General features: G+C 41.1%; 1 protein-coding gene across 16 annotated transcripts in view; it reads left to right on the top strand.

The window, feature by feature from the left end:
* The first annotated feature begins 900 nt into the window (after positions 1-900).
* Positions 901-22,602, top strand: part of MPP7 (MAGUK p55 scaffold protein 7) — a 77,834-nt gene continuing 56,132 nt past the window's right edge. For 4 of the 16 annotated variants that reach the window (XM_035130421.3, XM_088653703.1, XM_035130416.3 and 1 more), the window contains exon 1: positions 1,000-1,147. The gene's annotated coding sequence lies outside the window, so the exon portion shown is untranslated. Of the gene's footprint in view, positions 1,571-1,763; positions 2,033-12,445; positions 12,782-22,602 lie in introns of those variants that run through there. The other 12 variants (XM_088653696.1, XM_088653698.1, XM_060280856.2 and 9 more) reach the window with 7 other exon arrangements.

Below are 22,602 nucleotides of genomic sequence, written 5' to 3'. Positions count from 1 at the left end.
TGTACACAACAAAGAGGGGGCAGGGATGTCTTCACCAGATGTGCATTACTCAATTTGCCACCTTTCACCTACAACACCCCTCTGCCCCAAACTCCAATGAAGCAGCCACCTGTGCATGTGCAACAGCTGTCTCAAATGCACACGGCTTAGGTTTTCAAATCAGATGCAAGCCGGCTTGAGAAAAAGATCGTCCAAAAAGGAGGTTTTTTGCAATATTAGAAACATAATCCAGGCCGGCCCAAAACATTTGGGTGCCTGAGGTGAACCACAAAATGGTACCCCACGCCTTGCTGCCATAGAAGGAGGGATGAGTGAAGATGTACATCAGGAAGCGCGTGGGGGGGGGGTTCTGTTTCCCCTGTGGATCCTGCACCTAAGGCGGTTGCCTCACCTTCCTTCCTGGAAGGGACTGGGGCTGGGTATGATACTAAAGGAATTGGGACCGGGAGAGTAGGAAGCACTGGCTGATGGGCGGGACCAGGTTCTTAGCCTGGCGTCCTTCCTGGGAGATGGTGGGTGCAGCCTCCCAACCGCAGCTGCACCAGGGCATCCAAAGCGTGCACCTCCTTCCCGATTCAACAGGGTTCTCGAATTATGCGCTCATCTCAGGAGGAAGCTCAGGGAGAAGCAACCAAGCAAAAATGCGCCAAGAAACAGAATTCACAGCCCCGCGCTGCCCCGTTCCCCACCTCCCGATTAGAGACCACCTGGGAATAAGAGGCCAAACACGCCTGCGGATCTGCCTAGCGGACCTTGCTAACAGCGACTCCCCACATAGCCTCACGTGACAGCCTCTAGCCGTCGCGCGGCAGTCAATCAGGGGCCAGCTTTGCGCTTCTTTCCGCAGCCAATGAGGCGGCCGGCTACGCAAGGCGGGGAGAACACCTACCGCGGCCAATCAGAGCGGCGGTGGCCTGAACAGCGGGGCGGGGCAGGGAAGGCGCCACGCCCCTCCTACTCTCACTCTCTCTCCCCGTCCCGGAGCTCCTCCTCTTTCTCAGGGGGAGGGGTTGCTTTTTTGCGGTTTGGCTCCGCCTGGGCAGCCCAACCCGACGGGCACCGAGCGGCGCGGCGCGGCGAATGAATAAGGGGCTGCGGAGCGGTCGCGACGGCCCCCGGAGCGGAAGGGGCGCCGTTGGGCGCTGAGGTAACGAGGAGGGTCTGTCGCCGGAGATTCTGGCGGGATTCTTTTCCCTCGACCTCTCTCCCTCCGCGCTTTCGCTTTTGCCCTGAGGGGAGAGAGGCTGGTGCTGCTGGGCGCGCGGGCAGATGGGGTTGCGCTGCTCGGCGAACGGACTTGGCGGCAGGGCGGGGCTCGCGTGAGAGAGAGAGAAGTAAGCTGCTCCTTTGACTGACGGACGGAGTGTCCCCCTGGCGCGTGAGCGGGCGGCGGTTGGGACGGTTGGGAGCAGGTGAACAGAGCTCAACCGCCGCCTCCCTCCCTCCCACCCACAGGCGTGTTTGTACTCGGAAGTCAGAAAGCAACAACAACAACGGCGCGCCGTGTTCCGCGGGTGCTTACCAACCCCTAGTAAAAGTGCGCGCGCGGTTGTCGCGCTTTCCCCCGAAGGTGAGGGACCTGCTGGTCGTGGGAATGCCGTGCGGGAGAGAGAGATGCGTGTTGTTCCCTATTTCACGCCTCTCCTTCCTCGTGGCAGAAGAAGCTGCCCCTCGAGTCCGCGGGGGGGGGGGCGGTTTGAGGGCACTGGGTGTGGAAGCGCCAACCCCCCACCCCCGCCCCGCCTCACTTCTTGCATCCTCCTGGCGAAGGTGTGCGGAGCTGCCTGCTGCTCTCCCCAGGTGGTGAGGCAGTTATGTAAAGGGAGCCTCTGAGTCTGCCTCAGAAACAGGGATCTTTTGCGGGAAACGGCTATACTGTATAGAGCAGTAGGAGTAGAGCTCCTGCTTTGCATGCATAAGGTCCCTGGTTCAGTCCACTGGAGGACCAGTGCTGTGACTTGGTTCCTGTGTTGCAATGCCCTGTCATTGCATCGCTTTGGGACAGTTTTATGGGAAGTGATTCACAAGTGAAGTAAGTACCCTCAGTGTCCTCTTGCTCCAGCTTGGTGTTTTGTGAGGAGTTGGAGTAAGGTTTATGGATTTAACTGGAGTGGAGTTACAGTACATTCTTGGTTGTACTATGGACCCAGCAGATACTCTTTATGAAGTGAAAAGTATTGGCAGGTCAAATCTGCTTTACAATGCTTGTTATCTAATTATAGGGGTGTAGGGTGAGGCAGTGACTGCTCACTGGAAGTGCATGTTCAGAATATTAGTCTCCTCTAGCTTGCTTTCCACATGCGAGGGGGAAAGCATTCATGCTCAGATCTGCTTTACATTCCTTGTTACACTTGCCAAGCAAGATAGGTCAGTATTACAAATAATTTTATTTGCATGCTGCCTTTCCTCAGTTCAAACCGTGTTGAAGACGGCTTACAACATGAAAAAGAACCATAACGAAAGTAGTCACAAACAATAAATAAAGCATTTTAAAAATACCATTATCTCCATATCACAGATGGAAAGGGGATTTTGGCAGCTGAAAATATAATTTGAACTGGCAGCTTTCTGGAGTTTGGTTCCTGCTCCTAATCACTGCAATACTGTATACTGAACCGGGGTCATGGCTCAGTGGTAGAGGACATGCCTTCCACCCAGAAGCTCCCAGGTTTGATCCCTGGCATCTCCAGGCTGGATTGGGAGAGGCCGCATCTGAAACCCTGGATAGCTGCTGCCAGTCAGTGTAGACTGAACTCAGGTTCATATCACGGTGTGTTGGGCAGCCCTTGAAAGTTAGCAATGGAATATTAGCAGATTGAGATGTACAACATGGCCATTTTCAAAAGGAGTTCAGTATATGGTTAAGAAATTATTGATTCTGACAGATCAGAGGCAGAGTCTGTAATGGAGTGAGCTACGATTTCTAAGAGCATGGGATTTCTTCCACTGTTAAGTTGAGATTGCATTTTTGAATTCCCGAATAACTTATTGAGTTGCAGTATTTAGTTGATCAAACAGCTTTTTAAATTGTTTGAAAGACTTTTATCAACAAGAAGCAGGTTTAAAAATAATAATTCATGTCTTATTCACATAAGTACAACTCCATGTGTGTCGGGGACTTCTATCACCCTGAGGGTTAGCCTTTTTATATTTGGTGCCTGGTTTGATAGTTACCTGCATGATGTAAAAATGATGGTATGCCTCTTTCTTCAGAACTAGTGTTGTCTAATCTACATAAATTTGTATGAATCCATTAATATATAAGTAGGATTTTAAAGGTTTCTGTAATTGAATTTTTCAAGCATCATCAGGAATATTTTTATTTTTTTTAAAAAAAATTCCACAGGGAAGGTTTTAATTTAATTTTAAACTGCCCTGCCCCATTTTGTTCATAACTGAATAACTTTTACATGTTAAAATAAAATTGAAAGTAGCATGTGGTGTGGTAGTGCAAAACATAACTAAATAGTAGTACAGTAGCTGTATATTTCTTTGTTAAACCTAGGCCAAAATTTCTGGAAAGTCTGACAACTTCATGAGTCATAAGACTTGTGGGAGACATACTTTTGTGGCTAAATTACTGTGTGGTGTTATGCTATGTATCTAATCCCATGAGTCTAATATAGGCCATCACATCTGAGAGGTGTACTCAGAAGTTTGTTTAAAGAACTTGCCAGTGAATTAACCTATGAAGAATATTCAGGTTTTATTAAGATCTGCTGAACAGGCTGTGGCAAATTATAAATTACTATTTATAAATGACTAGGTTTCTCTTGAATAAAATACATTAACTTGATTCAGGTTGCAGGTGACAGAATCAAACTTTTTGATATATTGTAATATAGCAGTTTCAAACAAGAGTCTCAGTTTGACCTAAAATGAGCATTCTTGAACCAAGGAACTTCAAAACAAGACTCCAGTGTGAAATGGCTGAATCACAACTTACTGAGAAATTTAATTCTAGCACATGTGGTCACTTTGGTGCTGCTAACTCAGTGATTTGACTTTACCCCCAGAAGCACACTCCATTGTCTCTCAAGACCAGGCGCCCCCAAACTTTGGCCCTCCAGATGTTTTGGACCACAATTCCCATCTTCCCCGACCACTGGTCCTGTTAGCTAGGGATCATGGGAGTTGTAGGCCAAAACATCTGGAGAGCCGCAGTTTGGGGATGCCTGCTCAAGACAGAAAGATCAACAGTTCTTTGTAAATGGCCTCTGTAATTAATTAGCTTTAAGCTTCCAAATTATCACAGTTTGCATGTTCTATATTTCAGTCCTTTATTTTCACTACTTACACACACACCACACCTAACTGAGAGTAAAACTTCATGCATATGTTAAAGTGAACTTTTGTCCATGAATGCAATTTGTGGCTTGGTATCATGTCCAAATGTGGTGAATGTAATGCCATCTTCAATGTCTGATAATTTAGACTGGATTCAATCAAGTGTATTAAGCACAGGAAGAAAGATAATTACATTACTTTTGAAAGTACAGTACAGTAATACATTGTTTTTTTCAAGTGTGCAAGTTTTATTTGCGTAGCAATACATTATAGGCATTGTTTTATTGTATCCACTTAATTACTCAATATTAGGGTGGATTAGTAAAATAGAGTGGATTAGTAAAATACGAAGGGAAAGAAGACCAATTGAGAATACTTCATATTTTTACTATTTTAGAAAAGAACACTGTTGCTAATCTTAGATAACTGGATCCTCAGTACCATTTCAAGTAGTGTTAGGATTATGCTCCCTCATGTCTCAAATTCAGTGCAATAATTGCTTTTTTATTACACAAATTTCAAAATTATCTTATGGTTACCCAGATGGCTCTGTGGATGACACCTGTGTTGATTTGTAATATATAAGTACAGTACTTAAGACGGTTGTGTTGATGTCTGTTACACAGATACTTATAAAAAAAGGCAGCCTTTCTTAAAGAGGGCTGTAGGTTTAATTCTAAGGTACTATCCTTGCATTAAGAGCAGATGTCATTTACAACTGGTTATTTTTTAAAAGAAGAAATATTATGTTAAGCCTTGAAATCATTTTTTAATTGCTTTTTTATTCACTGTTCCATATTAATTGAAGGATTTGCTTGCTTATGATTAAGTTACAAAGCAGGATAACTGGCCTCCGCTTGAGCTATGTAATATGGTAGTTAATATATCAGGTGTCAGGTTGTAGACTCTTGCTCTTCTTACAAAGTGTGTGTTTTCCTATTATACTTCATGTACAGATGTTGCCTTTATTAAATTTGACTAGGTTACATTGTACTTTATATTGATTTTGTAATAGCTATTAATCAGCTCTTTGTCATATTCATTTTTATCTCTTCAAGTGGTTTTCTGTTTGCCTGTTAACAATACCACCTCATATTGCATTTTGGCATTCACCCATGAGCACTTCTTAACCTCATGCCCCAGCACTTTTTTCTGGCCAAGTGTGAGAAAAGGCCCTGTTATCATAGCATAGTGTTGGTAAGTATTATCACTCACCCTTCTTGCTCCATCCAAACTAAATAGTACACTTGTACTAAGCATCCCCAATATAGTCAATGTAACATTGACTATTGATCTTGGCTGTTATCTGCAAGCTGCAATATATTTGTTTCCTTTTTCTGTCTATATATGACTTGCACTACTGGGTAGGATTTTTATAGTTCTAATCTTTCCAGTTGTGTTGAGGGTCTTTGGGTTACAGTTACTAGCTCAACATCTGCTGCATTTGATTCAGAACATTTTATATTAAGATGGGCATGCATAGCTAAAACTATCAATTTGGCATGAAAGGGGATGTTCAAGACACATCATCCACACAGCTATTCAATTTTGAATTGTATGTATCTTTTAAAAAAATAATATTTTATTAATAAAAATTATTACAGTTTGTCAATACTAAAACAAATTATATTTCCCCCATTTCCCCCAATCCCCTCCCTCCCCACCCCTCCCTTTACCACCCTCCTCGGACTTCCCTCAGCTCCCTTATCTGATTTATTTATTCATATTGTTTCTGCATGTTATACAATTATACATATTGTTTCCCTATTTGTTCTTATTGTTCTGATAAAAAGTTGTGTATGTTTATTCAAAACCTGCCAGTGAATCTAAGTCGCTTTGTTGTTTTTTCAAATAATTTGTAAAAAGTTCCCATTCTTCCTTAAATTCCCGATTGTCCTTTTCACATAAAAAGGAAAAAGGTAAAGGAACCCCTGACCATTACCGTAGGTCCAGTCATGACCGACTCTGCATGTTAATTTTGCCAATTCCGCATAGTTCATCAATTTTTCTAGCCATTGCTCTTTCATTGGAGTTTCTTCCTTCTTCCATCCTTGGGCTAGCAAACCTCTTGCTGCAGTTGTAGCATACATAAATAAGTTCTTTATTTTCTTCTGCAGATCTGAATTGTATGTATCTATGCAGCATTGAAGAGTTGGATTCTGATAATTCAGGAAGAGTATTTCAAATGGAGAGAGGAAGTTTATGGGAAATTGCATTTGGTGGTTGGCATTCCCTTGAGTAAAGTATGTGGTCTGTGCTATGAAATAATACCTGGGTCCTTTATAGGCCTAGGACTCAGGCATGTCCAAAGTCCGTTTCGGGGGCCTAATCCGGCCCCTGCAGCAGTATACGTCCTGGGGTAAAATCCTAAAAAAAAAAAGCTCAGCAACTTCAATCCTAAAAAAAAAAAGCTCTACAACTTTGGTTCGCCCTCATGCACATTCACTTCATCAAATCTGGCCCTCTTTGAAAAAGGTTTGGGCACCCCTGGTAGGTGATATATTGCCTGAACTGGTATTAGGGGCAGATCACAATGGTGGTTTCACACAGTGAAACCACCATCTCCTGAGTCCCTCTGCCCCCAGCATGCTGAGGGAGAAGCAAGTGGCAGCTGGGTGGTGGAGGTAGAGGGACACAGGAGCAGTGGCAGTTTCACCAGTGATATACCGTGAGTGAAACAACCGTCACAGTCTGCCCTCATACCACTGCAGAGGGAGAAACAAGCTGCCCAACACCACCATTTGCACTGCTGCTTCCTTTGCATGAACTGTGGCCTCCTTCATATAAACTGCTTCCCAGCTGTCTTTCTGCTGAAAGTGGAATTTTACAGAATGGGAGGGTTTGGACACCAAGAGAGGATTTGAGGTCACCTGTCTCCATTGCAATCTGGGGGAGGGGTGGGGGGTGGGGAGTAACAGACATGGTAAGGGGGAGAGAAACCATGTAGTTCTGGTAAAACTCCTCTAGTGGCTTGTATAAGCATTGGGTGATGGCTGCATTCTGCTCCAGCAATGTTTGTGCATTTCTCATGACATAGTTATTTTCTATCTACTTAATATCACATCATCATATATGCTAATAATGCATTTATTCTCCAAGTGTAGGTTTCTGGAAACTCATGTAGGTTTGTAGAAGTCCAAAAATCTTTGCCACTTCCTCTTAAGGTCCAGGGAATTTTGCTGAATGGAACAGTCTTAACTTTCTTTCCATTTATCTCTAAGCTACTGAACATGCAATTTACAGCATTCCAGCAAACAGTTATAAACATTTATATCCAGTTATTTCACCCAGCAATATAGGAAACTCTGAAACACTGCAACATTGAAGATGACAAAAATGTTCATCCAGTCCTTTTAACTGGTCTAATGTACAAATTCCATTATCTACCCACTTCTACAAAAAGAGTTGCATCTATTTTCAAATCTGGATTACCCACTGTTCAGTAGCCCTGACTACTTTTCTCATTCCTAGGAATCTCTTCACCTATTTACGGTACTATCGGTACTACTTCCCCATTCTGCCTATCCTGAAGCAGCCCTACTGTTAGCCCATGGTACAGAATTTGCTTTGTATCCACTTCCGGCTATGCCTCCTTTCCAGGATGCCTTATCAGGAGATGTGAGCCACAAAAATGGTTGCATATGCCTCAGTCAACATCACTTAAAATTAAGGGGCATGACTGATGGTAGTAGGGACAATAATGACAGGACTCCTGACGTAGCTTTACAATATAGCTTCATGCCAGATAGGCTGAAAGTATTTGGTTTTGAATGGGAGGAACAACTGAAATAAGAGACAAACACACATTTTTTCACTTAAAGTAATGGAATGGTGAGAGCACTTTGTTGCGGGCCAGTTGGCGGCTTTCCAAGAGCTGTATTCCGATCCCTGCCTTCCCGTTGTTGGTCTCTGTTCTAAGTACAGTGGTACCTCAGGTTACAAACGCTTCAGGTTACAAATTCTGCTAACCCAGAAATAGTAACTCAGGTTAAGAACTTTGCTTCAGGATGAGAACAGAAATCATGCTCTGCCAGTGCGGTGGCAGCAGGAGGCCCCATTAGCTAAAATGGTGCTTCAGGTTAAGAACAGTTTCAGGTTAAGAACGGACCTCTGGAACGAATTAAGTTCTTAACCAGAGGTACCACTGTACTTGGTCCTTCTGGCTTCTGGGAAACTCACACTTTTCCACACCCCTGCATATGTGCTCTTCTTTGCAGATACTAGTACCGTAGACTGCAGTTACAAAGTGATTAGGTACAGCTATAACCCTTGAAGATGATCAGCTTAATACAGGACATGTAAATTTATGTTACATCTGTTACATATGTATTTTCATGGCTAATAGATGTTACATGGATTAAGGAACTTTTACTACTAAAATTCACAAGTGAGGTTAAACATATTCTAGTTACTCCATTTACTAGAGAAGTCGGCTGAGAAGTCGTTGGGGAAGGGAGGGAGGGCTTAGGGTGGGGATGGGGAGGAGGGAGGATAGGGTTGATTCTACGAATAAGATATTTGTAACACAAAGTTATAGATGTATTTTATTTTATTGATTTTTTGTTGAAGCTGTTAAATTGATGTACAGTTTGAATGAATCAAATAAAGTTATTTTAATATTTTTTTTAAAAAAATATTCTAGTTACTGTTGTCAACATGAATTTGCTGTATCTATTTGCTACTTGGAACATTTTTTGATGGACGGTTAAAGTTTAGTACATAGTGTGCATACTGGGTGGGTGACCAGTATAAAAGTACAACAGTCCTATTGCTTTATATACATAGTCTGTTTCCTTGGTCATAGTGTTTTACATACAAACTCCCTTGACACTATCATTCATTTCATTGAAGGAATCAGATTCTTTCACATCTAGAACTGCTTCATTTGTTAGCCTGGTTAGGGCAACAGGTGGGTTCTTCATGTGCCCATGATAACATCTATTGCTTAAGGGGGCAGGGGGAGACTTCCCAACATTTGAAGGAACTTTGCCAGTATCCTAATTTATTCCTAGAGTGAAGTAGGAGTTTTCTGTCTATCATAAATATGCATATAGTGTGTACTTGGACACAAACATTTTAATGTGAGTTTATACAGGTTTTCTTGTTAGCAGATTTCAGTCATATATTCATACAATGCATACTTTTCTATTGCAATGTCCTTCAAAAGTAGTGTTTCAGGGCAATTTCACCAACAGGCATGTATGTTTTCTTTTCCACTCTCATCCACACTAGTCCTCTCCTCACCCCTACTGCTCATCCTGCACATGTGCACATGCTTCCGCAGTTGAATTAAGAGCACTTGTAGTGCAATCCTAACTATGTTTACTCAGAAGTGAGCTCTGATGAATTCAGTGGTAGTTACTCCTAAGCAAATGAGGTTAAGATTGCAACCTTGAGCTATAGCCTTTCCCATCTGCTTAGAAACATCTCTCCATACCCCCGAAACCACAAGTTTTTTAAAATAAATGTGGGGATGACAACACAATGCTAGTTCTTTCCCTCATTGCAAAAGCAGCGAAGATCCAAGGACAGGAGTATAAGTTGCTTGCATGCCCTATGATGCAGACATGGCCACGACTGTCCTACCAGTTATGGAATAACTCTCTACTTTCTTTCCATCCATGAAATGAAAGTTGAAGAGAGGCAGGGATGCTTGCCATTTAGAACTCACCCACTCACCTCCTTCCCACTTCTGGAAGACAATTTATATGAATGGAGGGTGTGGTGTGGTGGGGAAGATAATCTAAGAATCAGAATGGAGACTGAGGAATCTGGATAATCTAGAAGTCCAGAATACTGACAGACCATACCCACCACAACATTACAGGACTGGTGGTAAACAAGTGATGGAACTAAGCACCGAGTTTTATGGGGGGGGGGAGAAATGGATTTCCCTAATAATAATAATAATATGGGAAGCATTGCAACATTATCTGAAAGCACTGTGAAAAAACAAGGAAAGGGGAAGAAAGATGGACCAAACTAGACAGTATGGGTGCAATGAGATGGTAATGGTTTTTTTTTTTTGTAAATGACCATCACATACACCTTTCTTATGCATATTAGAATAATGATTTGCTTCGTTCTGTTGGTGCATTAGTTGTTTTTGCGTAAAGAACTACAGTTATTCTTCTTAAAAATATAAGAATAATCGTGTGACTTACTCTATTCCAGCAAGAGGGAATACACAACATTTCAAAGTCCTGGTTCTCAATACTGGGAAAGTATTTAGAAGCTGGTTTTTCCAGTTGTCTTGAATGGGAGTGCCCCTCATGTTACAAGGAAAAGTAATGACTTGCCATTATAATGTGTTGCAATAACAAAAGATAGAGTCCCTATTTATGTAACTGTGTTCCAAACATTGTCCTAAAATATCAACAAGGATTCAGTGTATAATCTTAAAAGGACAGCTTAAGGTCACGCCAGAGTAATAAGATGTTTGAATTTAAGCAGTCTGCATGGTGTTGACTACTTAATAATAACTACAATAGTTAGTATTTACATAGTACTGCTGAGTGTTCAGAGTGATTTACATACATTGCCTTGTAACCCTTACAACTGTATGCCTGTGGCATAATTCTGATGTCATGTCAAATCTTTTTTCTTTGCAAAGCTTAACAATGGCTTGATGTGGCATCGGAACTGGCAAACCATGATTTTTGTCACCCTTGACAGAGTTGGGAATGCCAAGTAAGATAGAAAACAAACACATCTAAGTATCTTTCGCTAGTTTTCCTCAAAGAATGCTTTGCATCCTGCTCTCGCTGTTGGTTCCTTGAATCTGACTGCTTCTAATGCAAGAGCAAGAGACCAACAATCCACCCTGTTGAAAGGCATATATTAGGACACAAAAGTAACCATGACAACAACTGAAATACAAATATCTACCTGTAGACCTTTTATCTGCTGTGTTTAGCCTGTAGCCCCACTTACCTAGTTTCCAAATACATAATGTTCCATATTGAGGACAGCACATATTATGTCTCATGTATTTTGTGTGATCTAGGTATTTTCCTTGGTGGTCTTGATGCTTATTTGATAAATCCCCATCCCATTCTGGATTGCAATATAAAATGAGTTCAGCAACTTCACATAGTTATCCTTGGGTGTGCAGCAGGATGTCTTGACACAATTTTGCTGCTTCCTTCCAGAATTCTTGGGCCTTGAAGGACAAGAATGCTGAACCATGGGCAGATAATAGAAACACATGTCTTTTGTCTGATGAAAACTATACTTAGGATATTCCAGAATCTTCTGAAGGGGGCAGTTTTCAACCAGTTGCATTGCTAGGTTGCCTTTTACCAACTGTGACTGGTTCTACTGCTGCGGCCACTCTTGGACTGGGAAAGTCTTGCCACAATAGTTCATGTGTTGGTTACTTCAAGACTGGATTTATGAAAGGTGCTTCATGTGGAGCTTCCCTCACACTTGATCTGGAAGCTGCAGTTAGTGCAGAATGCTAGCTAGGATACGATGTGTGAATTGGGGTTCTTGATATGGTTAATGCAAACTATGATTAAGTTTGACATCTGAACTGAGTTTCTGATCTAGCTCCTTTCAATTTATTGACTTCTGAAACAGCATGGCTACCTTCTATTTTGGTAATTTAATTATGTTACTGTTATATATGGGTGCTAGATAAACATACATTGACATTCACAGTATGCATAATAAAATACAATAATTATGAAAATGTAACATGCTAATGAAAAACAGGATTAATAGGTAGAGCTAACAAAAAATCAAGTTACAGGTAGGTAGCCGTGTTGGTCTGAGTCGAAACAAAAAAATTCCTTCAGTAGCACCTTAAAGACCAACTAAGTTTTTATTTTGGTAAGAGTTTTCGTGTGCATGCACACTTCGTCAGATACACTGAAACAGAAGTCACCAGACCCTTATGTATATTCAGAGGGTGGGGGTGATGGGAATGGGTGATGGGCTGATAGGAGTGGTAAACCTGTTGATGCGACTTTTAATGACTGCAATTGGTCTTGCGGGGGGGGGGACAAGGGCTGAGGTGCTAAGGAAAGCTTGATCATGTATAATGAGATAAGAATCCTATGTCTCTGTTCATTCCAGGTGGCTCCATGGTTTTAAGCTTGCTAATCAAGTGCTAATCAGGTGATTCTTGTCTTTGTGTTTGTGTTGATTTTAACAGGCTGGATAACCTGCATGGATAACTTGTGTGGTACCTGCATGATATTAAGCAGTCGGGAAGATACAACAATTGTTGCTTCAGTTGCTTCTTCAAGATACTGAAGAGATCTCTAATCTAAAACAAATATTCAGAGTTACAGTAGTACTGTAATCCTGTTGTAAGGAGAATATGTAATTTGCTTGATACTGGTTGTTACTGATCTTAATGCTAATGACTGTATGAATCTTGAGGTGGGGAAGTTATAGGAACCAGTGGCTTGGCTGTTAAGGACCATAATTGGAAGGACCTTGTCAGTATGCTGCACTTGGTAGTCTCTCTCTCCTCCCCGCTTCCCTGGTAAGGACTTCATACTGTGTCTCTAGTCAGAATACTTAGTTTTAGCTTGCTCTATGAAATGTTTTCACTTTCTGCTTGGACTCTTAAAGATAAATTATTTTACTTACTTGAAATCAGGATGCAAAGTTCCTTTTTCTGATGGTATTTCTGATTGCACTGGGAGCAGTGCAATGATAGTAGAAGTATTCTATTTAAATTGATTAAGAGCTATACTGGATTATAATAGTTCCATCCCAATCTGACCCTCATGCTACTCAAGTTGTTTAGATTCAACTGTTGACTGAAAAATGCTGGAATGGCTTTTTCCGCCTTCAGGGAATGGAGTGGTTGGGTTGTTTTCTCCACTGTTTTTTCAGCAAGTGTCAACTGATGATAAATCCTTGGCAGCCTAGTTTGTCTCTACTCTCAAATAGCTATCTGCACGTACAGCACAGGTTGCTGTTGTATGCAAAGGAAAATGGTTGTCCTTCCTGTATTAATATGAGATCCTGCCTATAAAATCTTTCATCTTTCCCACTGCTGCATTTGTTGCCCACCCCAACATTCCTGATCATGGCTAGATGCACCCTGCCAGGTTATTGGCTGCCTCCATGGTTGCCACCTCTTCTCTCCTATCCCTTGAAGCAAATTTCCAGATTTCCCCCTTCCCAAAATCAATACTTTACAGAAGGTGGGGGGGGGAAGTTGGCAGCTGACTAATAGATAATTGAAATGCGTTGACAAGGACATGAATTTTTTGAGTACATTGACATACTCTTTTTACCCAGCTTTCAACATAAGGGATTTGTTTCTTGCCTCTGTCATTCTAAAGGTCGAAATGGTTGCAGTGGAACAACAAACTGAATTCTTACAGCATGATTGTAAATGGCATGTTGTACAATGATATTTTACAACTTGTTCAGTTGTAAGTTGACATTGCTATACTGTATTTTTATAAGGCATACAAAATTATATGAGGTTTGTTGATAAGATTTTAAGATTATCAGCTTTGGTGTTAATGACATTTGAAGGCAAGACCTTCAAATAGCAAAAAGGAATTTAATAATGAAGATCAGCCAAGTTGTGGTAAACTCTCAGTAACTGAACTAGTGCCAAATAAAAAGCAGAGATTAGAAAGTGAATACGTTAACAGTGCATAGCCTCTTCACTATAACCTTTAAGATGGTCCACCCACAGAGACTTATGGAATCCAAGGGACTTTGGAATGCTCTGCAGGATTTCTCAGGAGCCAGAGCTGGCAATCATCTTAAAGCCTTGCTTTCACTATGTGAAACAGGTCTGATGTAGGCTGCCCCTTCTTGTTGTAGGATGCGTAAGAGGGTAGTGGCTATCCAGACACTCTGGGAGGAAATAGATTGTCTTGCCCTATTCTGGTCTGGGCTCAGACCTGGTTTTGAAACAGAACCAGCCTTTATTGCTCTGAATGATGATGATGATGATGATGATTTATTTGTACCCTGCTCATCTGGCTGGGTTTACCCAGCCACTCTGGGCGGCTTCCAACAAAGATTAAAAATACATTAAAATGTCACACATTAAAAACTTCCCTAAACAGGACTGTCTTCAGATGTGTTCTAAATGTCAGGTAGTTCTGCATCTCTTTGACATCTGATGGGAGGGCGTTTCACAGGGTGGGCCCCACTACTCAGAAGGCCCTGTGCTTGGTTTCATGTAGCTTTGCTTCTCGCAGTGAGGAAACCACCAGAAGGCCCTCGACGCTGGACCTCGGTGTCCGGGCAGAACGATGGGGGTTGAGACGCTCCTTCAGGTATACTGGGCTGATGCCATTTAGGGCTTTAAAGGTCAGCACCAACACTTTGAATTGTGCTTCGAAACATACTGGGAGCCAATTTAGGTCTTTCAGGACCGATAAATGCACACTTTCAGTAGAGGGACAGGGGAGTGTAACCCTCTGCTCTTGATCTCTTTCTAACTTTCATTGCTGTTGATCATAGTCTCCTCCTGGAGAGTATTTGTGAGTTGGTTGCACTGTGTGTTTTTTGAGGGGGGGCGGGCTATGTAGCAGGATACCACAATGCTATTTAATATCTATATAGAGCTGCTTGGAGCAATTAGAAGACTGGGGCATGGTGTCATCAGTATGCTAATGGCACCCATTTCTATTACTCTGTTACAGCAGAATCAGGAAGCCTTACTAAATATGTCCTGCTCTCCTCGTGTCCTTAGTGCTATTTCTTTGCTCTCCTATCTTTTAAAGCTCCTTTTTAATCTGTGAGTGCTTTGTGATACTCACACACTGCATATAAACAGTCCCAAGTTCTATGTGAAGAAAAGCTGAATCCTGTGACCTGGATAAATTATGCAAATGGAAAAATGCATAATTTACTTTGTAAAAAATTACATAATGATGCAATATTGCTCAATTTTGGGTTTGCTTATCAAAGTGAGAGGAAAAGTAGGATTGTGGGTACTAAAGCCCCATGCCCAGTTCCTAGAAATCATGTTCAACTGCCCTTTCTGACTTCAGGGAACTCATTATGTATTACACACTCTTAAGTGCTAGAGTTATATGTGTATGCAAAACAGATTCTCAAGAACTGAATTATGTGCCGCAAACCATATTCTGTGTTCTCACATGCAGAAGCCCTTGCCTTGAGTAATTGGGTCAGTTCCAACTGAAATTTATTTCCAGTAGCAATTATTTACATTTCTGGGAAATTCTGAGCATTGACTCTAAGTCTGCTAACAATAAGTCTGCTATAATGTTTCATGTTCCCTCTATATTACCCTGTCCTGAAATAGGTCTGTCACTAATGCTGCAAAACATTCACTGAACGCTACCGGTAGTAAATGCCTGCATATACTTGTATAATGCCTTGTACTCCATGATGCTCTTTGTTCCTCAGCAATCATGGCTGAAAGGTAACCATAAAAATATTATTTGTGTTAGTCTGCACACTTAAAAATACTATTTGGCGTAAGGGTTACTCAGTAAATATTTTGACACTGTTGCATGTTTTGATTTCAAATATAGGAAGTGCAGTACTGTTATGATGGGAGGACTGCATAATTGCTTTACTTCTGGTGTACCACAGTGAAGACATGAGAGCCAGGTAGTTCTTGATTGAGAGAGCATTTTCTCCACAAACTCATTGATGGCCTTTGGCAAGCTGCTATGATCTTAGACTCAGTTCCCCACCTGTAATTTGAAGATAATACGGGGCTTTTTAAAGGTTTATTGATGGTGTAATACCGGTAGTAGCTCCCCCACCATGTTTAAGTTTTCTGGGAATAGACTACTGGATTATGCATCCCACTTCTATTTTAATCCTTACTCGTGATTCATTGTCATGTATTCTGATACACTATTACCCAGTGTATGTACTGTATCTGAAGCAGTGTGAGTGCTAAAAGTCTAGCTGTTTTACAGCATATTGAAGAGAATGTTGCTCTGGTTGCTCTTGTCTTCACTTGTTTCCAAGTGAGAAAAGGGTTATGGTGTAGTGCTACCTAATGTTGTTCATTGAGGCTAGTTTATACCTGATTTATGCTCTGAGTGCATATGAATCATTTCTGAACGATCCTATCTTGTCACAGCAAATTGAGGCTACTGTGCAGCTCCAGCATGACAATGCTACATGCTCTGATTGGAACACTTCCTCTTAAGCAATCACCAGTTGTTACCTGGGATATTTGTTGGATATTTGTGTCCTGTTCATGGAAATGTGTTCAGCTGCAGTGAGAGACTGGTTGTGTTGTTGTGTGTAAAGAGTGGAGTGCAGGAGAAAGCTACCTGACCCACTCCAGGTGAGAGAAAGGGAATCATTTGCAACAGCTCAGGTAAGAGATGAGGTGGTTTCTAGCTAGGATGGTTGTGTTTGGGCCAGGGGGGTAGGGCTGCCATCCCTGTGATGGTAGATAGGGGGAGGTATGAAGTTGGATGAAGGTATATGAGTGGAGGAGTACTAGTTACACCAAAGCCCTAGCCCTTCTGCTGCATTCTCAGTATCTCAGCATCTGGAGATGCTAACCAGTCAACTCTCTGGGCTTGTGGCTTTGCTGCTAAATGCCAGGTCTCTCCAGAATAAAACACCTATCATCCATGATTTGATTGTGGTTACCTATGACCATAGCACCCTGAACACCCTGAGCACTCTGCATGGAGCTGCCCTTGAAGGTGACTTGGAAACTTCAAAAATGCATTGGCCTGATTACTGGCCTGATTGACTTTAGAATTTAAATAGCCCCTGTTCCATTGGCTGCCTGTGTGTTTCAGGACCCCCCCCCATTTCTGTGGCTAATTTGTTTTAACTGTTTTCAGTACTGATTTTAAATCAGGCATCCTCAAACTGCGGCCCTCCAGATGTTTTGGACTACAATTCCCATCATCCCTGACCACTGGTCCTGTTGGCTAGGGATCATGGGAGTTGTAGGCCAAAACATCTGGAGGGCCGCAGTTTGGGGATGCCTGTTTTAAATTGACATAGCCCATCCTGGGAGCTGCTGGTAAAGGACAGGTAATAAATTTATTACTGTATCATTATTACCAACAGCAACATCATCAACATCACTTTCATCATCAGCATATTGGCACAAGGGTTCAATTGGTTTTTGTGAATTGCACAATTAATTTTATTCCCCTCTACAGAGGACCAGTGGTTCATGATTTGCCCCCTCACTCAAGTCATTTGGTATGCACAGAGAATATGCAGTCAGCCTGACTTTCACCAGACTGGGAGGCACTAAAGTGAGGGAGGCCTCTGTCTAATGAAGTGGCTGTCAGAAGAAGCTCAACTAGTGCACACATTAATGCCCTTTTAATGTCAGGGAAAAAAGTGGGGAAGTATGCCATTGCTGGATTCCTTCATATTTTCCCTACACAACGATTTTTTTAATTGACCTCCCTGAGTGCTCTTTATTGGGGTCTTTGTCTCTACAAAGGTATTATCCTTACATATGGACTGGGTACCATGCTATGACTTGGACACCAAATTTGTTTGTCCATATGCCATTTAGAATGTTAGCGGCTCTGAGATTGCCACCTTGGAATCTAGAGATTTATCTGTATAAGAGTTTTAGATGATCATGCCATTATTTAACAATTTTCCTCCAGTATGGGTTTCATTATTCCCCCGCAAATAAGCTTAGTACATTACCTTGAAATCTTGGACACTTCTTTGCTACTGGCTTTCATTTGTGTAATCTTCAATGACAAGCTGCCTTAAAGTCTGTCTATTGCACTATTTGGGGACCAGCTGTTCCAAGGTTTTTCATCTTCCCACTGTGCTAGGACTTAAATATTTGGCTGAGGTAACCAGTCAACTTGCTACAGGCACAGTGGATCATGGTGCCAGTCAGATAGGCTTTAGAAATATACAGCTTTATGTTCAAGAAATATACAGCTTTATGTTCAATGTGCTTAAGGAATTATGCTTCTCACAGAGCGTGGGCCCCCTCTTCTGGCCAAAAGAAGCTACTGCTAAAATAGACCACTAGGGCATGACATTTACATTTCTCTCTACTTCAGTTCCTTGATATTTTAAACAGTATGTAATATCCTATTTTCCATATTCAGTCTAGAGCATGGGAGTGAGCTGATGGCCTAATGAAAACAACTCAAATAAATTCTCATCTAAATTCAATCAGCCTTTACAGTGTTGTTTTCAAGTATCCAGGCTCTGGAGTTTAGGAACACTACAGACCTCATTTTAATGCAGGTTATCAACATGTGTGTTGTGAGGTCCTAGTGACTAAACCATTTAATGTGGTATATCTACACAGATTATATATTGAATCGCTATTGAGAAACAAGGAATTACACTGCTTATAGCTTATAGCAGATAAGAAAATTTCTGTGTATTTGTTTTCTTTATTCAAAAGCAATGGACTGTATATATAGGACTGGGAATGTCTTTTGCCATAAATCCCAGAGCATAGCTGCCAAGTTTTCCCTTTTCTCGCGAGGAAGCCTATTTAGCATAAGGGAAAATCCCTTTTAAAAAGGGATAACTTGGCAGCTATGTCCCAGAGATCTGATCCCAATCAATGTAAGCAGTACCAAGATAGAGGTACTTGAACTCTTTCAGTAAAAGGTGTTTAGTGCTTTTGTGGTTCAGGAATGGGGGGCTGTCCCCCATTCCTATTGTCTGCTTAGAATATGATGGTGGCAAGAAAGAAAGTCCCATTCATACAAAGTCAGTCAAGAATAAACTGTAAAACTACTGGAATTTATGCTTCAGGTGACCAGAGACAATTTTAAATATTTATTAATAACAGTAGGAGTTACAAGTGTAAGCCAAATTTAAGCAACATTTTTTTTAAAGAAAGAGAGTTCCTAAAGCTTATAGGCTTTATTTTAAGAAAGTCTACTAAATGGGGAGGGGGGGTTGCATACTTGGATTGCTCCCCTCACCCTCATAGTACTATTTTCTCTTATGAAATGTATACTGTTACTATACAGGATATGCAGGAGCTCCAAGTTAATGTTTGCATTTCCTGGCTTTTTGTTATTTCAGCAAAATGAACAATGCTGTATTGAAACCATTATGGACTTAGAAAAATTATTGTGCTGAATTAGATTTTCCTATTTTAGTAGGAAACTATATTATAAAAATTTTATGCTCTCAAATAGAAAAGGAGCAGAACTAAACACAAATGGAGCTCTTTGCCTTTCCATGAGTGTTTAAGCTCCCAGAACGGAATTGGGTCAGTAGCTCTGTGACCGTGCTTAATACTTTTGGCTCTGAACCTGTAGATGTAAGGAAATATTCTGTTTCTGCATGAACAGGATGCTATTCACCATTTCTCTTGTTGAATTAATTCATGAAAAAGGTTTCAGCTTCAAATGAGCACTCACGCTAAATTGTTAGTCCTAATGTAATTTCGCTTTCATATCAATTTAAAAGCATTCAAAGCCCTTTCTGTGAAATATATAGATATAACATTTGAAATGACTAACTTTAAATCAATTTTCTATTTCATTCCCTCAAAATAAAAAACCCCTGAGAAAATGTATGAATTTAACAACGTAATTTAACAACGTAAATTTTAAATGTCCTGTGGTGGAATTTAAATACTTAGGTCTCTGGGATTGTGTTAACAGACTCTGTTAATCTCTCTAGTAGTACATAGAGTAAATGGTAAAATATGCATTGTGCCAAACTGTCCTCGCTTAAAACATATTGGAATCTGGAGGGTTCAAGTGAAATAGTTTTCCATAAGTTTTTCCTATGAAGCCCTATACTTGAGGGTGATCTTATTTAGCATGTTTAGGTTTCTTGTTTTTAGTAAAACAAAACAAAAAACCTTGACAAGCTTGCCTAATATTTATTTGTAATTGGCACTCATTCATTCTTAATGAAGTTACAAAGCAGAAAAATTTCCACCCTATATCATTTACTGAAGGGGAAGAAAAATGTGAAAACAAACGTTTTAAAACTTAATTTCCATTTTCACCACTTAGTAAAACATTAAGTACATGTTTGCTTTGGGCTTTTATCTTTGATTTGGGATTTTAGACTTTTTCAAATAGAAGTATGTTAAGAATAATGTTTTGTAGCTTTGTTAAGGTGAGTTAAATATTGTGTGTCTGTCTTGGAAGTTGGATCCACAAAGGTCAAACTTTGTCAGTTTCCTGATATGGAAATACCGTCTTTCTCATATTATAAGACATGTCTTATATTTATTTTTTCCTCAAAAAACACACACTATGGCTTATTTTCAAGGGATGTCTTTTTTTTTTTCCTCCTCCTCCTGCCGCAGCCGGCATTGCTGCTGCGCCTATCACTATGTCTTATTATATTCCTTGAATGCTTTAAAATCCTGCTATGGCTTATTTTATGGGTATGTCTTAAAATATGAGAAACAGGGTATAAAAGAATAAATTCCATCCAAATAAATAATTGTGACAATGGGAAATTCTAATAAATTGCTTTTTAAGCTTTGTTTCCCAGGTGCAGTTCAAGTAGAGATTTTTACATTTTAGAAGCGGGGATAGTTTGAATACCATACGTGGGACTTGTTGATCTTTGCTGCATCAAAATCTAGGCGCTCCAGATGACACATATAATAAGAACCCTTTTGGCTCAGCTGAAAGACCCATGTAGTTCAGCATACTACAGTATTCTCATAGTAACCAACCAGATGTCTGTTGGAAGCCCTTAAGCAGGACTTGAGTGCACTAGCATTCTCCTGTTTGTGATCTATAGTAATTGATGTTTCAGGGGCATAACGTCTGTGGTACTGGAGGTAGTTCACAACAGTTGACAGGAAGAACTGAGAACTATTATATTTTTCCTGCTTGTTTGTAATGTATTAATCAGCTGTTGTCTTAAGCACAGATGTGTTCTGGAGAAGATTTTATATTGAATACCAGTTTAAAATTGGAGAAAAAGCTGACAAAAACTGTTCATATTTACCGATGTGTGTAATATTTCCACACTTCCCAAAGTTGTTCTGTACTTAGAGCAAACTACCATACTTTTCCGTGTATAAGACTATGTTTTTTTTACTCAAAAATCATGTACAAAATTAGGGGTCGTCTTATACATGTGTAGCGCATTTTGGGGACGTTCGGATTGGTTGCTGCCACAAGTTGGAGATTGTTATTGGTGGCGGCAGCAAGGGCTGGTGTTGATTGGCTGCCACTGCAGCAATTGGGTGGGCAATGTCCTGTCTTTTTCAGCGATGGGACAGAGGATAGGTTGCCTTGGCGACGCGTGTGAGTGGCATTGTCGGTCTGGCAGGTGAGCAATTTTTTTGCATCCCCCCCCCTAAGAAAAGCTCAACAACTCTGCCCCCCCCCAAAGCTCAACAATTCTGGGCAACCTTCCCTCCCAAAATCTCAACAACTTTGGGGAATCCCCCCATTTTCTTAATTTTGAGTCCCCCAAAATAGGAGGGGTGTTATACAAGTACAGTAGTACCTCGGGTTACGAACACGATCCGTTCCGGATCACGGTTCGTAACCCGAAAAGGTCGCAAACCGAGCGCCGCTTCTGCGCATGCTCAAAGCGTGTGCACCGCCTCTGCGCATGCGCGGGGCGCGCGCGCGCCGAAAACACTTCCGGGGGTGCAGAGTTCGTAACCCGTAGTGTTCGCAACCCGAGCGGGTCGTAAACCGAGGTACGACTGTACAGTAATTCTGAAATTTCCTATAACTTACTAGAGTTACAAAATATAGCAGGGGAAAACAAGAGGAATCACTTTCAAACATGCCCTAAAAAGTATTTTGTGATTGACAAGAAAAGACTTGCTGTTGAGTAGGAAAGCAATATAAACTTCTCAAAGAGATGTAATTTTGCCCCAACAATTCAGTGCAATGATTACTTTTGTGGTCTTGTATGTGTGTTATGTGCTGTGTGAAACAGCTTGCACGACTGAAGTAAATAAACACCCTGTTCATATTTTAAAATTTCACTAATGTCCCCAAAACAATGGTAGCATAGTTGATAAAAGGCCTGAGCATTAGGTTCTGAAATCAAATTTCAGCTTAGCTGTGATTAGTCTCTCATTGGTGATATGGGGATAATGTTGACATACATATTGCTAGAGCTGTTGCAAGCATTTCTGAGAAGACATATGAAATACCTGTGTGAAAAATATGTAGGAAGTGTGCTATATACATGCTAATATAGAATCTCATGTGTTGTAGCAAGAGCAGCTGTTGTTTATTGTAGAGGATTAATTGTACTTGGCATATTATAGATTGGCTTCTTTAAGGTACATTGTCACTTTCAGATGTTGCCTTTTCTTAAGCTACCAAACATGTATTTTCTTTTTTGAAGAAGGGAATGAAGGGTCCTTATTGTGTCATTAGATATTGTGAATAAAAACCACTGCACCATTCCACATAACCACTA

The sequence above is a fragment of the Zootoca vivipara genome, chromosome 11, assembly GCF_965207765.1.
Source record: "Zootoca vivipara chromosome 11, rZooViv2.hap1.1, whole genome shotgun sequence".
Lineage (NCBI taxonomy): Eukaryota > Metazoa > Chordata > Lepidosauria > Squamata > Lacertidae > Zootoca > Zootoca vivipara.
This window is presented reverse-complemented; position numbering and strand designations above follow the sequence as displayed.